This window comes from Somniosus microcephalus, chromosome 1 (assembly GCF_052327205.1).
Source record: "Somniosus microcephalus isolate GS21.2 chromosome 1, FLI_Smic_1.0, whole genome shotgun sequence".
Classification (NCBI taxonomy): Eukaryota; Metazoa; Chordata; class Chondrichthyes; order Squaliformes; family Somniosidae; genus Somniosus; species Somniosus microcephalus.
The window spans coordinates 277,734,134-277,757,574 of NC_140987.1; positions in this window are offsets into that span (position 1 = coordinate 277,734,134).

The following is a 23,441-nucleotide window of genomic DNA, read 5'->3' on the forward strand; positions in this document are numbered from 1 at the left end:
CCCCCGACCTGCACTTATCTTGCGCGCCAGCCGTTGAGCTGTGGGCCCCCGTGGAATTGCGATCCTGGGCCTACTCCAACTGCCAGCGCGCAGTGCTTGCGTATCCCAGGGGCGCAGTTAATTTGCTGCGTCCCCTAGGATCAGGTGGGCCATGGAGAGCCAATGGTAGCAGGGAATGCTTCATTCATAAGTTTGACAGGAAGACCTGTCCAACCTATAAATACCACAAGCCCCGAAACATCACTAAATCTTCAAATAAATTTAAAATAAATCACATTTTTAAAATAAACTATAAGTTACATGAAATAACTATTTTAAACAATAATTACATTTTCTAACGGGGCTAAAAATAAACTTACCTTTCTTTAAAGTATTTAAAAATAAACCTGTGGAAAAAATGTTTTAATTTTAATTAATTCACCATTTACCTTGTAAAAAGCAGGCCTTGCGACTGCTTTTTAAATGTGTAACTTCTGGAGACTTACCCTCCCGGGAAAACCTGCAAAAAAAATGTAAGTTCGATGCGCACGCACAGCCTCTCCTACGCCGACGTTCAACTTCTGAACCCCTTCTTTCAGGGGAACGGAAGCGCCGGTTTCCCGCGCATGCGCAGTGCATGCTGGAAACCGGCACTTCCATTGGGCTTACGGGTGAGTACCCCGTGCGTACTCACCCGTGGAGCCCCGAATTTCTGGGCCAATATTACACTTGGGAGTGGGCCTCTCGGGCCATTGTTCCCAAGGACAGTTTGTTTCCATACGAATGCAACCTGGTTGCCTGAGCCACCTTCAGCTTGAGTGGTTTTTCACTGCTTCCCCCCCCCCCAAACAGCCTGTCCAGTTTTTAATAAGGGTATATATTCATAATCTAAAAATCCATGGAGTCTGCCCTAACTGCTACAGGCCCCCCTTTGATATTTCAACTTTTCCCAAACAGAAATATCATCAAAAGTTCTGACGTCTTCCGCTGTGGGAGGCACACTGTATATCTCAACCAAACCGTACATCAAATTTTACCCCAGGGTCCTGTATCTCACACTTTATACAACAAATCACATCACAGTTACAGGTATGTATACACACAGACAGTCAACTCCGGGCTATTCTTTAATCAAAGCTTGCCACCGGTTTCGGAGTGTTTTACTTCACTTTCTGCATGACAACCGGAGAAGGTAAAACACTAACACACATTGAACTAATACAATCACATGAGAAATCACACGAATCCATGGGGGAATCTCAATATTCAGACCGATGTCCCACCATGGCAGAGAAACCAGTTCTTTTATCTCATTCCCCATTTCCCTGTTCCGTTGCTCAAGGGTATAGAAATGCTTCTGGGAGAGTTCAACTTCCTTTATTAATTTTGTAAGGTGTTTGGGCAGAGGAGGAATTTCATATCCGAACTGTGTTACGTATCGCTGTAGGTCCTGTACCGTGTCGTTCACCGTGAGGTGTACCGTGGGGGGCTCTGGAATGGGAATGATGCACTCTTGAGCCACCTGAACTGTGTGGGGTTTGAAGCAGAAAGTCTTATCGGTGACCGGGCACCAAGTGTCGTTGTGTACCCGGTACTAGTCCATGCTTGTCGTGACGCAGTACGTTCCTCTGCCCGCATATGCTACCTGGGGTGGCTTTGGGCCATCACCTCCATGGTGCAATTAATGGGCTCCGTGTCCTCTGATTCAAACCGGCACACTGACCGATTAAACACATTCAAATGCTGGGGACACAACACCACGTGTGCGCCCCTGCTTTGGCATCCATTGAGGTCAGTGCCGGTCATGGCGTGCTCCCACTTTACAACAAACAGTGGGGCCCCATGATGTCGCAGAGCACCCCGTCCCTTAGGACGACAATATTCTCTACTCGGTATACCGGTCACGGTGGCCCGCCCATTACCGGCATAGGAGTACAATCCCCATTACAGTGTGGTTGGACTGGCCACAGTCAACTGGGACCGGTTATGCCTCGGAGGCCAGTCGGAGTTGGCACGGGCTCATTAAATGTTCGTACGGGCTGAGCGCAGTGAGGTGCTGGTTGCTGACCCACGAAGGGATGCGATCTTGCTGTAGGTCCTCCAAATTACTGTGCCCTTCGTTCAGCAGACATGCGCCGTACAACACACACGCATCAATTCTGGCTGCCTGTGCCGAGGCATTCATGTCCTCCCTTATCAAATCGTTGATGGTCTTGGCGTGTGTCTCCAGCTCAGCGATAGCCTCTTTTAAAATGAATGGTCTGGTCTTCTTTTAGCTCCGAACCTTTCACCTCATTCCCTTCCCCCAGTATCTTTCGCAGCTGGTCCTTTAAACTATTAATCTGCATCTGCAGCTGGATATCATCCATACTGTTGACGAGGGACGTGCCCATGCTAAAAGCTGTGGCCATGTTATTAACCATCCCTTGCCTCTATCTACCCGGGTTGCCTCTATCGTACGCATCCATGCCATACAGTTTCACCCGACTCACATCCCTGTAGCTGAGCTCGAAAAATTGGCGGAACATTTCTTTAATAAGGGCTTCGTAAAACTGCTCGGTCTCCTTCGGACACCACTCGGGCAGCTGCACCCGGGTTAAATTTAAGATGACTGACGCGGCGCTTAATATACATCCTGGAATAAAACCTTCCCAGTCGGGACTAGAACTAAACCATTCCCTGGGCCTGGTGTGGTGGCGGGGCACCTAACTTCTGTCTCCTATATCGGTGGGGCTGTGGGCAGGGGCTTCCTATCGTGCACTACCAGTTCCATAGAATTTATTGATTCTGATCCTATCCCATACTGGCCCCGAAATCCTGCCATTGCCGTATGAAAGCAATCGACACACCCGCTGGGCAGATCCGTTCTGACCCCCACACGCACACATAAATCCCCTGTTCCTCCTTCCACCACTTGTTCCAGCACAATTCCACTCTCCCCTTCCTTCCCATGATCTGTCAGTGCGTGTCATTCCCCAGTCTTTCCCAGTCCGCTGACCTGTTCCCCTTGTCCTGACTCAACTTCCTAAGCCAGCACCACCGTCCCAGGGGAATGTGTCCCTTGCATCTTAAGCACACACGCTTGCCCTCAGTCACCCTAACCCATGTGGCTGTGATCTTCAGTTGGGGACATGGAAGGGAAGCCTCCCCGTATGTGAACCCGGTGTGGCTGGAGTATTTTGTCGAATTGGACCCCAGCCACCCTGGCCATCTTCCCTCATGGAAGTAGGCTGCCATCCCATCTGTGTCCCCTCTCCTACCCCCCTTAGTCACAGTGGGTCCATCCCCCCCAGTACAGCCATAGAGGAGGGACGACTCGGTCTCACTTCTCCTGCTGTGCCCCGTTCCGGCCAACATCAAGATCACATTCAGTCTCAGGCTGTCTCCATTCTGTCCTCGGCTTCCTATGAAACAAAAAGCAACAATCCCTTTCTGTGAGAGGCTCCGTTATATACAAGAACTATGTACATCACTACCCGTGTTGCCAGGTGCCCCCGCCAAGGCTCTTCCCGCCGGGGCCTTTTGCGGCTCACGGTCGGCGTGTAAGGAGGTGTCCACAGCGTCCTCAGCCGTTGGACCCTACTGCTCCTCCTTAATGTCCCGACCACCGGGTCATCGTCGTCCCAAATCATGGGAGGAAGACCCGCATCCACCATGCTCATTATTGGGCCTTGGTGTCATTTTACTTTTGTTGTTCTCTCCCTGGGTTAAACCGCTCGCACTGGTTAATATGGAAAAACTTTGTGCGATTTGGGAGTTTAACCATGTACACCATGGGGCTTCCCTTGTCCACTATGCTATACGGCCCCATGTATAGTGGCTCAAATGCTCCTACCCGGGCATAGTTCCATACCATTACCTGGTCTCCCACCTTCCACTCATGGGTTTTCTGGGGCTCGAGCAGCAACCGATTTTTCCGGTGCTGGTTCCCCATGTTATTGGCTGCCTGCCAGTGAATCTGTTTTAATTTATCATACAGATTCTGTACAAACTTGTCCCGGTTCACTTCCTGGGCTTGGGCTTCTGTTAGGACCGGCGCCAAAACGCGGGTGTCGGTGCGCATGACCCTCCCGGTCATGAGCTCATGCGGGGAATACCCTGTGCTTCTGGAGAGGCTGACCCGGACACCCATTAAAATGGCAGGACCACATCCCACTTTTTAGGGGACAACCCTGTCTCTTTCCTTAGCCTTTCTTTAAGTGTCCAGTTAAAGCGCTCCACAACCCCCGATGACTGTGGGTTGTGAGCCACATGCCACTTCCCCTCAATCTCTAAAAGCTTCAAGGTGGCCTGTATTGCATGCCTCGTGAAATGACTCCCTTGATCAGACTCCATGACCTGTGGCAGTCCCCACCGGGAGAACACTTCCTTTACCAGAATCCTTGCCGTCGCCAAAGCCGTGGCTGCTAGGCACTGTCTGTTTTTTTAGTGACATATCTCTGACAAATCATGCTGTCCAGTACCAGTTAGCCTTACCGAGCAACGTGCACAAATGTGTAACCTCAGAGCATTGATCATCATATCTGCCTCACGCACAACCAGATTGTTGGTGGCCTTGGCATCTTCTTTGACCCTGAACTGAGCTTCTGCATCACAAAGGTGAGCTGTTCTCCTCTCCACAACATAATGTGGCTCCACTCCTACCTCAGCCTATCTGCCAGTGTCGCTTCCAGACTCGACGGCCTGAATTTTGTCAGTCTTCAGATTGCAGGATTGGAGGCGGGACCGCGGTCAAAATCGCAAAGATTGACAGCGAGTAGGAAACCCGCTGTCAACCCACCTCCAATCAATCTTCCCAAGTGTTGGGTCCCTGATTTGTGCGTGGACCCGACACCTAACGGCGGGAAGAAGATTATAGCCACTTACCTGGATGTTAACAAGTACTTGATACTTGTTAACAGGCTCTTTTTCAATTTTACCACTTCTGCCTCGGGTACCCGACGTCCGGACACCATGCCAGGTAAGTGTGGCATGTTGTGAGTCTGCTGTAATGTTTCTGCATTGATGACAGCTGCAGAAGTGGTGTGAAGGATCCAATGTTGCACTGGTGAGTTTCAGAGGTAAGGAAGTGTTGGAAAAATCACTTTTAATGCATTTCTCAAGAGGTTGCACAATTACAAAAGTCCTCCAAATAATGCAAAGAAGACTGGATTCTTACCGATTGAGCAGCAGGTCAGTTTGCAATAGGTAAAGGTTGAAGTGGGCTTAAAAATGTTACAATTTGTCACTTTTTTGCCCCTCTTTATTTAGTTAATTTTCTCCCCGCCCCTTTCTCTCCTTTCCTCTCCTGAACGTGTTAACTGCTTTTCCACAAATATTGGCTGCCCTCCTGTACGTTGCCCTGGTGGCCATTCATCATATCTGAGCCTTGACAATGAGTGTCAAGAGACTATTCCATCGTGGAGGCCATCACAGCCAAGCTTGATCCTATCCTCACTAATGCCTGTGCATTTTCAGCATGAGTCACTGGATAGTGATTAGGAGTAGGAGGAACCTGGTCAATTTCTTCCTCCTTATCCCAGGGCACTCAGGTCAACTGTAACTGCCCCTGGTTGACACCAGCCAACTCAGCACTGACCAAGGACGAAACCTGGGACATTCCTTATCTGGGCAGTGCAGCTACTCGCTGCCTTAAACCAGCTGAAGCATCAAGGAAGCTTACACTTGGAAATGTCTGTGAGTTCTTCACAGTAAATTAAAGAGCAGTTAGCACACATTCAGTCAAGATTTTTTTGTAAAAGCTAGTTCATTGAGAAAACTTAAGCTGACATACTGGCAGTAAATGAACAGTCAGACATATCAGCAGCAAAGTTAAGAGAAGTAAGGTCGCATTACTTATAGTGGAAAGCTTCCTAAACCCAATGTCTGCCTTATATTAAATAACAGCATTTGTTTCTAGAGACAGTGAATACTTTGCAAGTATTTGTGCTACTGGCCCCAGAGAGGGTACAGAGGAGGTTTACCATGATGATACCAGGGATGGGGGACTTCAGTTATGTGGAGAGATTGGAGAAACTGGCGTTGTTCTCCTTAGAGCAGAGAAGTTTAAGGGGAGATTTAATAGAGATGTTCAAAATCATCAATGGTTTTGATAGAGCAAGTAGGGAGAAACTGTTTCCTCTGGTAAGTGGGTCAGTAACCATAGGTCAAAGATTTAAAATCATTGTCAAACGAACTAGAGGGGAAATGAAAATAATTTTTTTCACATGGAGGGCTGTTAAGATCTGGAACGCACTACCTGAAAGGGTGGTGGAAACATATTCCATAGGAACTTTTCAAAGGCAATTGGACATGTACTTGAAGAGGATTAATTTGTAGGGTTGTGGGGATAAAGCTGGGGTGCGGGACTAAATTGGACAGCCTTTTCAAAAGGCCAGCACAGGCGTGACGGGCCGAGTGGCCTCCGTCTGTACTTCCAGATTCTATGATTCTATAAAAGAAAGAGTTTACTTTGAACCTTATTGTTGGTCTGTTAATGAGAATATTTCTTTAAGCAATGCCCCCAATGTTAGTGAAGGAACAACTCCAGCAATTTTTAATGGCATTTACAATAAAGTCCTGATCTGAATTGGTCCTGTTGCAAACCAAGACACTATGGTTGCTGTGATCCACGCCTGTTTGATTTATTGTGTGCCTGAACAAATGTTTCAGTTTTTTAAGATAGATCAGACATCCATCCAGTTCCTATTTAGAGATAACTGGCCATTTTAATAGCGAGGACAATCCTGATATAATATCAAAGCCTTCTAAGTTCTGTTGTGCTGTAATATTTATTTGAAATGGTACTGATCCCCTCCAGTAGCTTCAAAGATGTCTGAATGTAGGGCTTACTGTGACAAAGGGTTTGTTATGCTATTATCGTACTGCAGAATGCTACCCTTGCAGTTGAATTTGAATCAATCCAGTGCATTAAGATTTCTGTCTGATAGCTATTTCTCCCTAAAATGGGGTTGACAACCTGTAACCAATACATTGTGGCCCCTCAGTGCATAGATGAAAATAGACCTTACATTCAGCATGAAGTGTTGCTCATTCAACAATATTACCCTGAGAACATAATAACAGAGATGGTTGGGAAATGAAAGTCTCTCAGAAATTCTTCATCATCAACGTTGCTGCAATATAGTAGGAAATCTGAGCGACATTTGCCTTGTACCATACTTAACTTTCGAGTGCATGAGAGTCTCCATTTTGTAGAGTAGTTTAACTATCAGTTCCAACTGTGCTCATCCTTCGTCGCATCTGTGAGGAGCACACACGCCCCTGTAATGCTGACATTTACCTATTTTGTGCAGAAACTTCCCTTTGCCTGCCTGCTGTACAAAATATCAGTATGTTTGTGTGTTTTATACAAGGCTTACTTTTTTTCAAAGTATTAGTACTTTCTTCCCCAACTCAATGAAGCTAAAACATACACGTGAGCTCAGGTGAGTGAAGGTCAATGGATCAGGCCTGGCTCCAATTGGATCTGTCAATGACGTGTTCTACATTGAATATTATCTAAAAACATCAATTGTTGGATTTATCATTGCAAGTGAACTGTATATTCTACATAAACATGACAAAATGAAAGTTTTTTTTTAAAGGCACGACTGCATTGGTCAAGTAATTTTTTTTGAAAATTAATCAGTGATCGTTTTTTTCATTCATTCATGGGATGTGGACGTCGTTGGCAAGGCCAGCATTTATTGCCCATCCCTAATTACCCTTGAGAAGGTGGTGGTGAGCCACCTTCTTGAACCGCTACAGTCCGTGTGGTGAAGGAACTCCCATAATGCTGTTAGGGAGGGAGTTCCAGGATTTTGACCCAGTGACAATGATAGAATCGCAATATATTTCCAAGCCAGGATGGTGTGTGACTCGGAGGGGAACTTGGAGATGGTGGAGTTCCAATACACCTGCTGCCCTTCTCCTTCTAGGGGTTAGAGGTCACGGGTTTGGGAAGAGCTGCCAAAGAAGCCTTGGCGAGTTGCTGCAGTGCATCTTGTAGATGGTACACACTGCAGCCACGGTATGCCGGTGGTGGAGGGAGTGAATGTTTAAGGTGGTGGATGGGATGCCAATCAAGTGGACTGCTTTGTCCTGGATGGTGGCGAGCTTCTTGAGTGTTGTTGGAGCTGCACTCATCCAGGCAAGTGGAAAGCATTCCATCACAATCCTTACTTGTGCCTTTGAATGCTATATTCTGATCAGAGAAAATAAAAACAATTTGGCCACCGATATTTTTAATGTATCTTTCTGATAGCCTCTGATTGAAACCCTGGTGTTGTTTAATCTTTTGAAAGATGTCTTAAAACAGTTAGGCTGTGATTTTGCTTACCTCGCAGGTGCGGTGCGGCCGGGGTTGGTGGGGGTTTGCGACCCCGCTGCTGATTCCAGCCCACACTGTGAAATGAATTTTATGCTGATTGGAATTGTTAAGCCAGCCCTGCACATTTCCCGGCCAATTGAAGGAAGCGGGTCTGATGATAACACTTGATGCGTCATCAGCCGGTTTCCTTAAAGGGGCCATGCGCAAATTGATTTTGGCAGTTGTGCTGTCAGTGTTCTACAACATTGATGTGCTGCAAACACTGACGAGCACTGCACAAAGGTGCAAGGCTGCACCCAGGGTCTCCCATGACTCCCTCCATATGCTTATGGAGGGAGTCACAGCATGTGGGGTGTTCCTCTTCCCTTCCCATAGGTGGAAGAGCTCTCCCTATAGATCAACGCAGCCTGGTTGCACATTGCACAGGAGGACACAAGCAGGGATGTCGTTAGGAGGATCAGTCTGCAATAGCTCAAATGTTTCAATGATCTCAGTAGATCACAAAACATTACTGCAAAGCCACACTCAACCTCATCCTGCTGTGCCACTCATCACATCCCCATCACTCTGCCTTCCCTACCCTACTCCTTCACATCCTTACTCACACCAACTCAGCTTGCACCTCCACCCATCCCTCTCTATCTACATTATCACTTCCCCATCTCACTAGCCACCCCTCACACTCACCCTCATCCTAGTCCAATCATACCAACTAACAACACACAAGCATAGGCACTTGTGTGTTTTAGCCAATGTTCATGTGAAGTTTCTTGCAATGTACTGTCAAACATTGAAATCTTTATTGTCAACACTTTGCATTCTTGGACAGGTTTGTGTGCACCTTTGGAAATGGATTAGTGAGTTGCAGTGAATGGTGAAACATAACGGTACCTCCAGCAATGGTGATGAGTGTGAAAGGAATGGCTTGGGGATTGTAGGGATGCTTTGTGGTGTTGACGTGGGGTGGTGCCACCTGGCGCATCATGTGGCAGCCAGGGTGTACTGCATCAAATGAAGTAAATCTGACCATGGTGAGACCATCCTTGGCCTCCCGGGCAGCAATGGTGGGGTGCTGATGCCCTGTGTCCTGTGCAGCACCAGATGATTTTGGAGAAGGTTGGTGTTGGTGTTGGTGTGCCTGGTGCTGCTGGTGTTGGGGCTGATTGTGGTGGGATTCTAAGGACCAAGGTGAAATGTTTTCAAGTGCTGATGGAATAGAATAAAGCTGTTGGACTATAACCTGGTGTTGTGTGATTTCTTACATTTCTTACATTTGTCCACCCCAGTCCAACTCCGGCATCTCCACATGATGGAATAGAAGGCAGGTGAGGTTGGGATGACAGAAGCGATCTGTCAGTGGTGAGAGAGGTTGTTCCAATGAGGGGACACTGGATAGTGTTTGCTCCAAACACTTGCAAGCTGCATAAAGCTGAATCTGTCTTCCAAATGCAGTAAGCAACAGCTTCAAACCTTGGAAAGTGAACAGCTGTGAAATGGGAGCTTTTATAGCACATTTGCAGCTGTCAAGTAAAGAAATCATCCCAAGCTAACACAACACCCGACCTCCTTACCTGACATGATCCCCGAGTAGCGGGGAAGCCGTTGATGAACTGTAAAAATCTAAAGGTAATCTTAAAATACTATTTAATTGCCTCTTAACAATCTCTTTAATGATCTAAATTGCCTCCCCCACCACTTGGTGTCGGGTCTGTTCAGCGATGACAGACCCGACATCTGGGAGACTAGCGTGGAAGCGGGTTGACAGCGGGTTCCCTCCCTGATGTAAAAATGTTTTCTTTTCTGAGCCGACCCACCACCAACGTGCCCGCTGATCCCCCCAAAAATTCACCCCTTAGTATTTACTGCACCTCTAACTCTCGGTCGCTGTGAGAATAAAAAGAACATACCTGCAATCCAAGCCTGTTTGAATTGGGCTTTAATTCCCTCTAGTTGTGCTGAAAAAAATCAAGTTAATGAGCTCAATTGTATTGTAAATATGGTGGCTCACTTCTGATTTAATGTGTAATTGCCTAAACCCTCTATATATGCACAACATGAGTTGCTTGGATAACATACTTATAGTGACCTTGCTGCACTTTAACCAACGATAGTCTACACTTAAATAATTGTCACTATTCCACATTGGTGACAGCTTCAGTTCAGGCAATTATTTAGGCATGTGTCAGCCCAACATTAGCAAGAAAGGAATTCTTCAATCTTGAGTCAGTTTGAGTTCCCTGTACAATATAAAGCCACATCTGAAGACGGGTGAAATATTGATGCCTAGATGTTAAAGGCTCGTACTATATTTATGAGTTCATAAATGTCCCATATTTTTGGAAGGTTTGCTTCAATTGCTGTGGTTATGCATAATAGATCAATTGGAGGAAGAAAGGCGGAAGAAGAGAGAGAATCCTTTGCAAATAATATATTGATTAAACCTGTAATTACTAGGCTTTAACTGAGCAGCAAAGTTGTGTGGTTTTTGCTATCCAGAAATGATATTGTCAACATTTCCCAAATGCTCAGTGATGATTGGTTTCCGTATCTCTAATAGCCACAGCACAACCAGTCACAGTGATGGTGACTATTGCAATTAAAGCTTATGCCATGGGCTCCATCCTTTCACCAAGAAGAGACTGCTGTGGTGCTGCACAGCTGAAAATATTACTGGGAAAGAGATGGACTCTCTTTCATTGCGCAGAACTATACACACTTCCCCAAAGTACCAGAGGTTGTCATCCGTCAACACTTTTGTGGCATTTCTGATTTCCACCTCTGCTCAGAGACATGACTTCATGCATTGAAATCCAGAGAAATAACTAAAATGTTAAGCATGTATTAAGAGAGTGAGAGAAACGGCCGGAGATAATGGTAGGCCCAATTTCTAGGCCTAAGAGTCTTAAAATCTGGCCTACCTTTATCTCCAGCCGCTTCTCTCGCTCTCTTAAAGTCTTTATTCACATGATTATGTATAGTTATATTAAGAGTAAAGAAATCTTACTACAATTATACAGCGCATTGGTGAGGCCACACCTTGAGTATTGTGTACAGTTTTGGTCTCCTTACCTATGAAAGACATACTTGCCTTAGAGGGAGTGCAACAAAGGTTCACCAGACTGATACATGGGATGAGGGGATTGCCCTATGGGGAGAGATTGAGTAGACTAGGCCTATATTCCTTAGAGTTTAGAAGAATGAGAGGTGATCTAAATGGAACATATAAAATTCTTAAGGGGCTTGACAGGGTAAATGTTGAGAAAATGTATCCCCTGGTTGGGGAATTTAGAACACGGGATTACAGTCTCAGAATAAGGGGTCGGCCATTTAGGACTGAGATGAGGAGAAATTTCTTCACTCAAAGGGTGGTGAATCTTTGGAATTCTCTACCCCAGAGGGCTGTGGATGCTCAGTCATTGAGTAAATTCAAGACAGAGGTCGATAAATCTTTGGGAACTAAGGGAATTAAGAGATATGGGGATAGTGCGGGAAGGTGGAGTTGAGGTAGAAGATCAGCCATGATCTTATTGAATGGCGGAGCAGGCTTGAAGGGCCAAATGACCTACTCCTGCTCTTATTTCTTATGTTCTTAATTACAAAGGATGCTCTTGTGCTACCTCTGTGACATCGCCCATTCCCTCCCCGGCCTCAGTCCATTTGCTGCTGAAACACTCATCCATTCCTTTGTCACCTCCAGACCTGATTATCACATTTCTCTCCTGGCCAGCCTCCAACCTCGCCATCCCACCCTGTGCTGCATAACTGTCAGCTCATCCAAAACTCAGCTGCCTGTATCCTACCTTGCACCAAGTCCTGCTCACCCATTGACCACTCTGCTCACAGGCCTACATTGGCTGCTGATCACCCAACACTTCCAATTTAAACTTCTTATCCTTGTGTTCAAAATCCTTCATGGCCTTGCAACTCCCTATCTCTGTAACCTCCTGCAGCCCTCTGAGGAACTCTGCACTCCTCCAACTCTGGCCCCTTGTTCCTCCCCCATTCCCTTTGCCCCAGCATTGGTGACCATGCCTTCAGCCATCTGGTGCCTATGCTCTGGAATTCCTTCCCTAAAGGAGATTAATGAACCAGTTGGGGTTTTAGAGCAATCCGATAGTTTCATGGTCACTTTAACTGATGTCAGTTTTTTTTTTATTTCCCGGTGCGTGGGAACGCCATCACTGCCAAGTTCCCCTCTAACTTGTGCACCATCCTGACCTAGACATATATCCCTGTTCCTTCATTGGGGGTGTAACTTTGTACCTGATAGAATTCTGGGAGCACATTCACTCCACAGGCTGCAGCGATTCAAGTCGAAGCCCCACTACCACCGTTTTATGGGCGACCGACTAGATGTTGGGTAATAAATGCCGGTCTTGCCAGCATAGCCCACATCCCAAGAATGAATAATTAAAAAAATATATATCATTGAAGCTGGAGACTTCCTGTGATTTGAACCGTTAGTCCCTCAGATTTAGCAAAGATCTGTCAATAAGGTAAAAACTGGACAAATCCGGAAATCTTTTCAAAGCTTGTGGCCACTGGTCTCCTGCCAAAGTTACAGTGTGGGATTGGGTGGAGGTCTTACAGAATTTGAACTCCTCCCGTGTTTAATTCACTGATATTTCTGCATCTCCAGTGCTTGCTTCATGTCTGGCTGATGCAGCACAATCCTCCTTTTTTGTTAAGGGGTGTGTGACTGTGCACTTCCCCTTTTTAAGAATTCAGAGCACTGGGTGGACACAAGATGGTGATCAGAGGTGCTTCCTCTTCCAATGGTCATCCATTTCCCACCAGCGATCGATGCTCACGTTGTGATGGAGTCTCTTCCCCTGATCTGATGATGCTGATGGTTGCTCTGATGGTGTCGATTGGTCTTTGGGATGGTTCCTGAGCTGGTGTGCCCTTGTGATCCCTGACTGTCCAGACTGCTCTGCAGAGAGAGAAATACAAACACCATCAGACCATTATAGTGAAGAATGGCACTTGTTTATGTTTTTTTTAAATAGGTGTGACATACAAGATATTAAAAATGATTGAACTTGTGTGCAATATACTGGAATCTATTTTTGAAACTGTCATTTTTCATTGAATATCTAATATATGCAATGAATTCAATAACATGCTTTGCAGATTTATGGAGGGGTAGTTTTTAGGTTTAGTAATATAGGAATAGGTGTAGGTGATTTAGCCCCTCGAGCCTGTTCTACCACTCAGTTAGATTGTGGCTGATCATTACCTCAACTCCATTTACCCACCATTTTTCTATATCCCTTCATGCCCTAAATCTATTAGTCTCAGTCTTGAAAATTTCACAAACCTTTGGGAGAAAGAGTGTGAGGTTTTCACTACGCTTTGCATGAAAAAAACGGATCTGCCAACTCTCTCTGAGCACGTGAACAACAGCAACAATGCACTTAACATGGAAGAACAGAGCAATGTACTTGAGGGAAATGAAGCAGATTTCAAGCCAAAGAGAGAGACAAATTAGGAGAGGTGACCAAAAGTCAAAGAGGGTTTTCAGGAGGGCCTTAAAGGAGGAAACAGAACTGGAGATGCGGAGTGGTTTAGGAAGAGAAACTCAGAGCATGGGGCCCAGGCAGCTGAAGATTCCAGTGGTGGGGTGAAGTGAGGAGGGGACTAATTGAAATAATTATTTGAATAGTTTTATGAAACATCATAACTTGCCATTGATGTTAAATAGAAAGAAAAGAAAGAAAGACTTGCATTTATATAGCGCCTTTCATAACCACCGGACGTCTCAAAGCACTTTACAGCCAATGAAGTACTTTTGCAGTGTAGTCACTGTTGTAATGTGGGAAATGCAGCAGCCATTTTGTGCACAGCAAGCTCTCACAAACAGCACCATAATAATGACCAGATAATATCTTTTTGTTATGTTGATTGAAGGATAAATATTGGTCAGGACACCAGGGAAACTCCGCTGCTCTTCTTCAAAATAGTGCCATGGAATCTTTTACATCCACCTGAGAGAGCAGACTGGGCCTCACTTTAATGTCTCATCCAACAGACAGCACCTATGACAGGGCAGCACTCCCTCAGCCCTGCACTGGAGTGCCAGCCTAGAATTATGTGCTCAAGCCCATTGGAGTGGGACTGTGAACCCACAACCTTCTGACTCAGGTGCAAGAGTGCTAACAACTGAGCCACAGCTTGAAGGGATAATTACTAGTCCTAGCTCTTTTCAGGCTATCCTAGATCAGGCGTATTCCCCAGACGTTTACCTTCAACTAAAGTTAGAGATAGCCAAATTCTATAAAATGCTTAATTGGGTCTAAAGGTCCAGGCAATCTCTCGCTAAAGGAAAGGAATGACTGAAGATGTTACCATCCTCCAGATAGCACTTTTAATAAGTTTAACTAGACTGTAACCTTCCGTATATTATGAGAGTCCGGAAACCCCCCCCCCCGCCAGAATTCTGCAACTCCTTACAAAAGAGGGTACAGAAATTGAGCTCACGAGTTTAATACAGAAATATTATTTGAGACTATTCTAAAAATATATAGTGGTTTATTTAAGGGCCGACATACAGTTAACAGCTGTTGAGTCAATCGCAAATTTAACAGTTCAAAATACAAATAGCTTATATTTCTTATTCTCAGAGATCCTTATTCTCAAATCTTAACTTGGTACATTTTTACATTTCTTATTATTTCTTAATCCAGAATATCCACCAAAATGAAATCAGAGTACCTTTTCGATCCCCTAGTCTCAAAGAATTAAAAACTTACAGACGCTGCCTCTGAAGTTGAGAAACTCTTGCCCTTTCCAGTGACTTCTGACTTTCCATCTGAAAAGCTCTATTTTTATATATTTTTTTGTGTTTTATTCTTTGAAGTTTTCTGCTGATGTAAGCTAATTATCTCTAGTCATTCTTTGTGTTGCCTTCTTTTCTATTCTTACTGTAAATTTAGCTGTTAGCTTGCAGACTTCTATCTGTTGTTTAGGTGTTTCAAAACTTATCATAAAATGGCTACAAACAATTTATCTCTTTGATGTCATTTTTATCAAAGCTTTCCATTCAATTCTTAATATTGGCTTAACTGGTTATTATCAGATGTTGTGACTCCTATGTGTTCCAAGTTCAACATGAACACAATGTAATTGCTTGGTGTATCTATTGAAGTCATATTTTCAAAGTGTTCTGTAGGTATCTTTTACAACATGTAAATCAAAAACACTTCAACTAGGGTGTTTGTTTTCCTAGCCATCTTAGTTGGTTATATTACTGACTTATATTTCCTGTCTTTCATTTGATGTTACTTTTATCAAAGGCACATGGTTTTTTAATATTCAGTGTTCCTGGTCGAAGTGTCAGTTTTTAACTTGGGCATTGCTATTGTGTTGGTTCCAAACTGCAGACATCTCAGAAGCAAGCCTTTGCTTCATCAATAAGGTCTTTGTCTCAGTATTAACAATCAATTCCCATTTCAAAAGCTTGTGTGGTGTTTACAGCTTGTGTTAACACTTCATTTTAACTCAGAAGCCTGTATTAACACAGCTTGTGTCGCCGAGGCTTTCCAGACTTTTAAACCCAGTATGTCATGTATTAATAATATCAGAAATCTGTTCATAGGATGGTGAATTTCTTTGAATATGGCTTTTTCCTTTACAAGCTGCCACATCAATCTCCATGCAGGAAAGCAAACGATACCATCGTTAAAAATCAGGTGCAAGTAGAATGGGCTGAAACTCCGTGACAGCTGCATCCTGGTGTAAGTACTGAGATGTTCCCATTGCCGACCCTGGCAAAGGTCCAGGGTCAGGGAGAAGTTTCCTCACCTGCATCCCAATGGTAGGCAAAATTGCCACTCGAGGGTGCTTATAGGGTACCTGCCTTTATCTTCAAAAGTGCAGGCCATGATCCAGGCCTCTGACCGCATGTGTGGTCCACTTCTGCAATTCGATGGACCTGGATTTGCCAAATAATCTGCCATGTATTTGAAAGGCCAGGGACATTGAGCCTTCTGACTTCGAGTCCTCAGCTTTGTAGGGGTTCACAAAATCCCCTCAGCCCCCGAAGATTGGGAAATATTAATCCACATCGTGGACAAAGATTTTGTGTGATTTAAATTGTCTCTGGGTTGGACAATGTTTTAAAACATGCCCAGAACCGCAAAAGGCTGCGTTAAGGAGCCCATGAGCTAGGTAGCACTTGGACAACACCGGAATCAAAGAACTTTGTAAAAAAATCGCACACCTTAAGACAGTACATTTTTATTAAAAATTGTACCCTTGAGTTTGGTAAATTGCCCAGGGATAAAATTGGCCATCAGAAAAGCATAGCCAAGGACAAAGGGGCTTGGAAGCAGCTCGTGTATGTCTGTGAAAAGGGGGAGGATCAAAGTTGGCAGTCAAATTCTGTCAATCAAAAGAGGAGTTTCCCCCTCCCTCCAGAGACAATCGATGTTTATTTACAAGGATGTTTGCACAAGGGATTAAAACCACTTGACTGCAGTTTCAATGACCACAAGAGAATGGGTTTCTGTTTACATAGTAATCCAACTCCATTCAAAACCCATCACACACAATGAAACACACCTAAACTACGGAAGAGACTTTTTAGATGAAGAAAAGGAACAGTTTAAGAATGAATGGGTTTGAATCACCCATTACTAGACAATGGGGATGGTTTGGATCCCTTTGTTTTAGCCCAGAAAACTCCGGATGTGGGCGGGAACATTTCGGCCCCAGAATGAAGACACATTCAAAACCCCTGCAGTTTTATCGACAGCCATCACAGACAATGGCAACTTTATTCAAACCCATCCCAGACAAGGGGATGGTTTGGATCCCTTTGTTTTAGCCCAGAAAACTCCGGATGTGGGCGGGAACATTTCGGCCCCAAAATTGGGGTATATAGAGATATGCCTCCGTGTGCCTTCTACAGCGTGGAGTCTGTCTATGGAAGTTAAACACCAGCAGTTTACTTTTAAACACTGGGGTGTTTTCACTTCTGGGCAGTGAAGTACTAAGATCGCAGGGCATGGAGCTAGCATTGCAAGTGGTGAGCATATATTTTTTTGGCCTTCCACAAGGCAACTTAGGGTAGGCTTAGGGGTGGGGGTAAAGTGGGGATTTCGTTAAGAATTGTTATTTTAGTCATTTTTCCCTCGTTGTGTCCATTTCTTTCCCTCCCATATTTAAGCAATTTCACAGTGATTACTTTAATCGTGTGGTGTAGTTTCTTTAGTTTAATAAAATTTGACTTTCTCACATCCAGACCATTTGTCCATTTTAATATATATCATTAATTATAAGTTCCTCCAGTCAGAACTGGAAGGGTGGGTTTAGCGATTCGAAACCGCTGATTGGGATTGGTCAGAGTGCAGCAGCAAAAGCTGCCTGACCAGGTGAATTACCATAAACCAGGTAAAGGAAGGTAAATTACCGTAAACCAGGTAAAAGATGCCCCTGAAAATTGGCAACCGCGGCAAGACTGGAGGCAGTTTTTGATATGATAAGTGGTCTGGATCTGGAGAAAGCATCAGCTCTTGCTTTTCTTGCTTTTAGTCTGTGGGTAGCCCTGCAGAAGTTAGCGGCAGCGTGTAAGCTGACCTATTATGGTATAGGTGGCTGGGTTAAGAAGGGTGAGATGAGGGCGCGGGATGAGGTTAAAGAGGCCAAGAATCGGGAGTCAGAGTTTGGAAATGCCAAGCGGAGGTAGAACGCCTCATAAGAGAGGTGAATGAGGCCAGAGAATGTTGGATGAGGGTGCGGGAAGAAAATGCACGCCTCACCCTAGAGGTCACGAAATGCCAGGCAGAGATAGAGCGCCTTGTGCAGGAAGTCACAGAGGCTAGGGACAGTGAGATGAGGCTACAGGAGGAAAACGCACACATCACCCAAGAAGCTAGCGAGGGCAAAAGCCACGTCAGGCACAATATAGAGTTCCTAAAGTGCCAAATCACAGAAGCTTAGTGTAACGAGATGAGATTGCGGGAAGAGAATGCCCGCCTCACCTTAGAAGTAACAGAGCAGGAGGAAATGGTTAGGGAGGTAAAGGCAGCTTATAAGCTGGCCTGTGACCAAAGGTTTAGTGGAGCAGATCATACCCCATGTAACAGAAAGATAGAGAGCTTGGGTATGGAGTTATTAAGGACTAAAGGGATGGTATGTCTCATAAGTCTGAAGGGAAGTCCGTCGGACAGTACCAGCCGCCCAAAACAAACCGCCCCACAGGCAGCACCCAGGACAGAGCTGGCCAGGGAATTAGAGATCCCAAGACCGCAGCCCACAGCTCCAAGTTTTGAGGAGCTCTGGCAGCAAGGAGGGATGGACAATGGGGTGGTAGGAGAACGCCAGCAGGTCCCGCTAGGCAGCCGGGGACCAGGACCAGTGTACCCCCTCCGACAACAGAGGTACGGTCCGCCCGTGAACGATAATGACCCAGGGGCTGTTCAGCATACCTATCTGGTACCCTATGATACCCAACAGCTCAGAGGCCTGGTGAAACATATTCCCCTGCTCGCTGAAAAGGGAGTGCACTTCAAAGGGATAGAACAGGCAGCCTGTGTTAATGGCTGTGATGACAAAGAGAAAGCCAAAATGTTGCTTTTCTCTGTAGACAGTAAGCGCTATCAGACCCTTTTAGATGAGGCTAAGAGAGGGCAGAAGGGTTTTGAGGACCTAAAGGAGGAAATACTGGAAGCCATGGGTGTGAACGATGGCAATCCGTTCGATCGCATAGGGAAAACACTGAAGAAGGAAGGGGAGACCCCACAGGCATTTGCAGACAGGCTGTGGCTAGTCTATAACAGCGCGTGTACAGGGGGACAAAATAGGGCACAACTGAACCAGCAGCAGCGGACCCAATTGGTTTCGTTGCCTGGTGTCCAATTGCCTGCCCCAGATAAAAGCAAAGGTTGATACTTTGTTTGACCACCGAGACCCCCTAGCAACCAAAGAGACTGTAATCCGGCAGCTCATGGTAGCATATAGGAACAGTAGGAATAGTGGGACCCCCCAGCAAGAGGGTAAGGTCCACAAGGTTAAACCTGGGGCTCAACACAAGAAAGAGTGGCGCCAGGAGGGGAGCCGTCCCTCCCAGAACAAGGTCACTTGTTACAGGTGCGGGGAGGATGGCCACTGGCGCAGGGATTGTAAAAAGCCTGGGAGAGACGATAAAGCCAGGACCCCGCAGCCCCAACTCAGAAGGCAGAGACAGAAACTCCTCCTGATACAGTCGAGTCTGTCATGGAGGCGATAAAATTTTTCCTCAGGGCCAATCAGGGAAAGGTAGCAGCCATCAGTGGTGCTGCAGCCCCCTCACCCACATCTGCCTCCCCACAATGACTGGAGAGAAATGGGTTTAAAGTCAACCCCAAGCAGGCAGCAGACAGCATGGGGAAGCAGCATCGGAATAACTGGCTGCTGCTCGAGCCTAGCAGGAGCCACCAGTGGGAGATAGGAGACCTAGTGATGGTAAGAAACTATGCCTGGGTGGGAAGTTTAGAGCCACTCTACATGGGACCCTATAGCACAGTTGATAGGGCCAGCCCCATGGTCTATGCAGTAAAACTACCCCGGTGCACAAAGTGGTTCCACGCTAACCAATGTAAATTGTATAAATCTGACCATACAAGTTCAAGTTCACAGGCTGTAAAGGCAGGCATTGTGGCTTGTTCCAAGGGAAAAGTTGTCCGGCCCACCAATTCGGACACTTCCCCGCCCCAGTGGGACCTAAGTTTTGGCCAAAGTTTAAATTTGAACCAGTTATCTATTTCAGAAACAGAGAAACCGCAGCCTGAGAGTAGAAATCTGCAGGCTGCTGCGAGTTCATTCACAGAAGAGACTGCCCGCGCATGCGTAGTCGCTGGTCTGGAGACAGGAATTCCCCAGTCTTTTGAACAGGAGGTTCACGCAGGCACAGTCGCATGCCTGAGGGGAAAGGTTTCCCAACACCAGGTTTGCGCAGGCGCAGTCACGCGCCTGAGGGGAGAGGTTTACCAACACTGGGTTTGCGCAGGCGCAGTTCCCCAGCCTATGACCCCAGTGGCTCCTTTTCAGTTTTCCTGCACAGGTGCAGACACCTGTTTGAATACAGAGGTTTCACAGCTTCTGCCGGTGGACTCTGGGGAGGAGGTTCGCGCAGGCGCAGTCGCCTGTTTAAAGGGACAAGCTTCCCAGCCCGCTTATAGAGTGGTTCCCCCTATGGTGTGGGACTCTGGGGGGGGGAGGGGTAGCAATTCCTCTTGCAGGGGACATAAGGAAGGAGCTGGTAACAGGTTTTGGACCTGGAGAGGATGATTTTCAGACACCAGCAGCGGGTGGTGAGGTGATACCTGCCCCCAGTACAGGAGTGGGTAGGGAAAAGGAGACAAACCCGGAGTACCGGTAGGCTGCCAGGTATATTATACAGTGCGGGCTGCTTGCATCATGGGGAGAAGGTTCCCAGCCAGCTAGGGCTGTGACCCAAGCTCAGTGTCCGTCAGCCAAAGTTTCCCCCACAGAGATGCCCCTCAGAAGGTCTCAGTGGGTCCGCAAGCTGAGATAAGATGGTCACCCACTTTACAGTGGAGTAGGGCGGACTCCCGAACCAGGGAGAAGCCAAAGGGCAGAGGTCCCCAATCAGCAGCCATAAGCTGCCAGGGACCATAAGCAGGAGGCAGTCCAGCTTCGCTGCAGGCAGCAGTAATCTGCGACAGTGACACCAGAGATTAGCCTGGCTGTACGGAGACAGGCAGCATTTGTATTATAGCTTTATGTTAAGTAACCAATGTTTATAGCTTGTTTTTAAGGTGTTTGAATTTTAAGTTTTCATATAACTAGTAGTTTTGAGTTTAAGCTTAAAGTTTAAGTTTATAAGTGTGCCAAATGCTTGTATTTTGCTCCGAGGTCGAGGGAACCGACCATGTCTCCACCTAAGGCAGCCGGTCAGTGAGAGACCTGGCTGCATGCCCTTTTAAGTTTTTTTGCAGCAGAGTGGACAAAGGAGCAGCCCTGTTCGCCCAGCCCGAGCTGGGCCTCGAATGAAGATATGGATACAGAATGTTGGGGATCACCTCGCCACTGGACAAATCCAGGAGGAGACCCCGCAGCGACTTTCAGGAGAAACCGGACAGAGTCCGGAGGAACCTGCCTTCTCATCCTACGCGGAAGAGATGGCCCCAGCTGGGTGGGACACAGCCCCAACCCAGCACTATCCTGACCAAATTTCACTTGCGCGAGACCTCACTATTGAGGAGTCATGGTGCGGAAGCGCGGGCGCCTTGTCAGATAGGGACGCGTTCCCCGGGAGTTGGTGTTTGTAGTGTCCGTGTGTAGATAAAAACACTGAAGACAGAAGTTGCTTCATAGGTATTTACTAAGCAAGTCTGGGGGGGTGTTCCAAAGGATATACACAATACACAGGCTTATGTAGCCCAAGTGGCAATTACCGGCATTACGCACACCTGGGGCTCTTAAAGGCACATACACCACAATTGCTCTTAAAGGCACATACACCACAATTCCTCCCCTTCTAGCTAACTAGTACATCATATTTTAAGTAATTATTAATTACATGTTATATGCAAAATAATATACATTGCTGTATTAATTAATTATAAGTTAGTCTCTCAGGAGGCTTCCTGACTCGGTCCGGATAACGCCTCGGGGGTGTAGTAGTTTCTGGTGGTGTAGTAGGTTCTTCTGGCAAGGCTGATTCAGCTTGAAGGCCAGTGTCGGGTTCATCGGGTTCCAGTATCACCGGATCGGAGGTAGATATGGGTATCTCTACTTCATCGTTAGATGTATAGCGTGGTGGTGTAGGTTGTCCCTTTTCGGATGACTTGATGATTTGGTCAGCATGGCACCTTATTATGCTTTCTCCGATGTCCACGGTATACATCAGTGGTCCTAGTCATGTGGAGATAGTTCCAGGCTGCCATTTCTCGGTACGGTAGTCCCGGGCCAAAACCGGTTGGCCGATCTGGAAGGCCCTAGTTGGCCTTTCATTCATGCCCTGAAACTATCGGTTCTCCACGTCCCTTCGGATGTTGGGCTTCACCAAATCCAGCCGGCATCTTAGGTTTCTATTGTAGAACATCATGGCGGGAGTTTGGTTTGTAACCATATGTGTTGCATTCCTATATGCAAATAAGAAGTTATCCACCTTGTGCTGAAGTTTTATGTCTTCATTACCCATGGCCTTTATGGCCTTCTTAAAGGTCTGGACAAACCTTTCAGCCAATCCATTGGTGGCGGGATGGTATGGGGCGGACGTGTAGTGCTTTACCCCATTGTTCTTTAAGAACTTTCTGAATTCTTCGGACACAAATTGCGGTCCATTATCAGAACATATCTGTTCCGGCAGCCCATTCCTGGCAAATATGGTCCTTAATACTGTGATGGTTTTTTCCGTGGTGGTGGAGGACATCTTTATTACCTCTGGCCACTTGGAGTGTGCATCAACTGCGATTAAGAACATTGAGTCCATAAATGGACCAGCAAAGTCGATGTGCACCCTTTGCCAGGGAGATGAGTGCCACTCCCATGGATGTAGAGGGGCCTGTGGCGGAGCATTTTGGACCTTCTGGCATCCTAGGCAGCTCTTGGTCATGTCTTCGATGTCTCCATCGATACCTGGCCACCATACAAACGCCCTAGCTAGGTTCTTCATTTTCACTCCACCCAGATGCCCCTCGTGAAGCTCCTTTAGCACTTTATCCTGGAGTTTGGGTGGAATCACCACTCTGGATCCACACATCAAGGTTCCTCGGCACACTGATAGCTGTTCTCTTCTTTGCGAGAATGCTGGCAACAGTGGTTCGCCATGTGCTGGCCATCCCTTTATTGTTAAATCGTAGACCCGTGAGAGAGTAGGGTCATATCTGGTCTCCCTTTCAATGGCAGAATTTGTCACCGGTAGACATTCCACTATGATAGAGTGGAATATCTCTACTGGGTCTACTGTAGGTGCCTCTTCTATCGTTGGCAACGGCAGGCGCGATAAACCGTCAGCATTCCCATGCTGTTTTGACCCTTTGTATTCAATGTTGTATTGGTGTGCCCCTAGAAAAAGGGACCACCTCTGTAGTTTTTGTGCCGTCATAATGGGGACACCTTTCTTAGGGTTGAATATGGAGATGAGGGGTTGATGGTCAGTCAGCAAGGTAAATTTTTGTCCGTGTAGGTAATGGTTGAATTT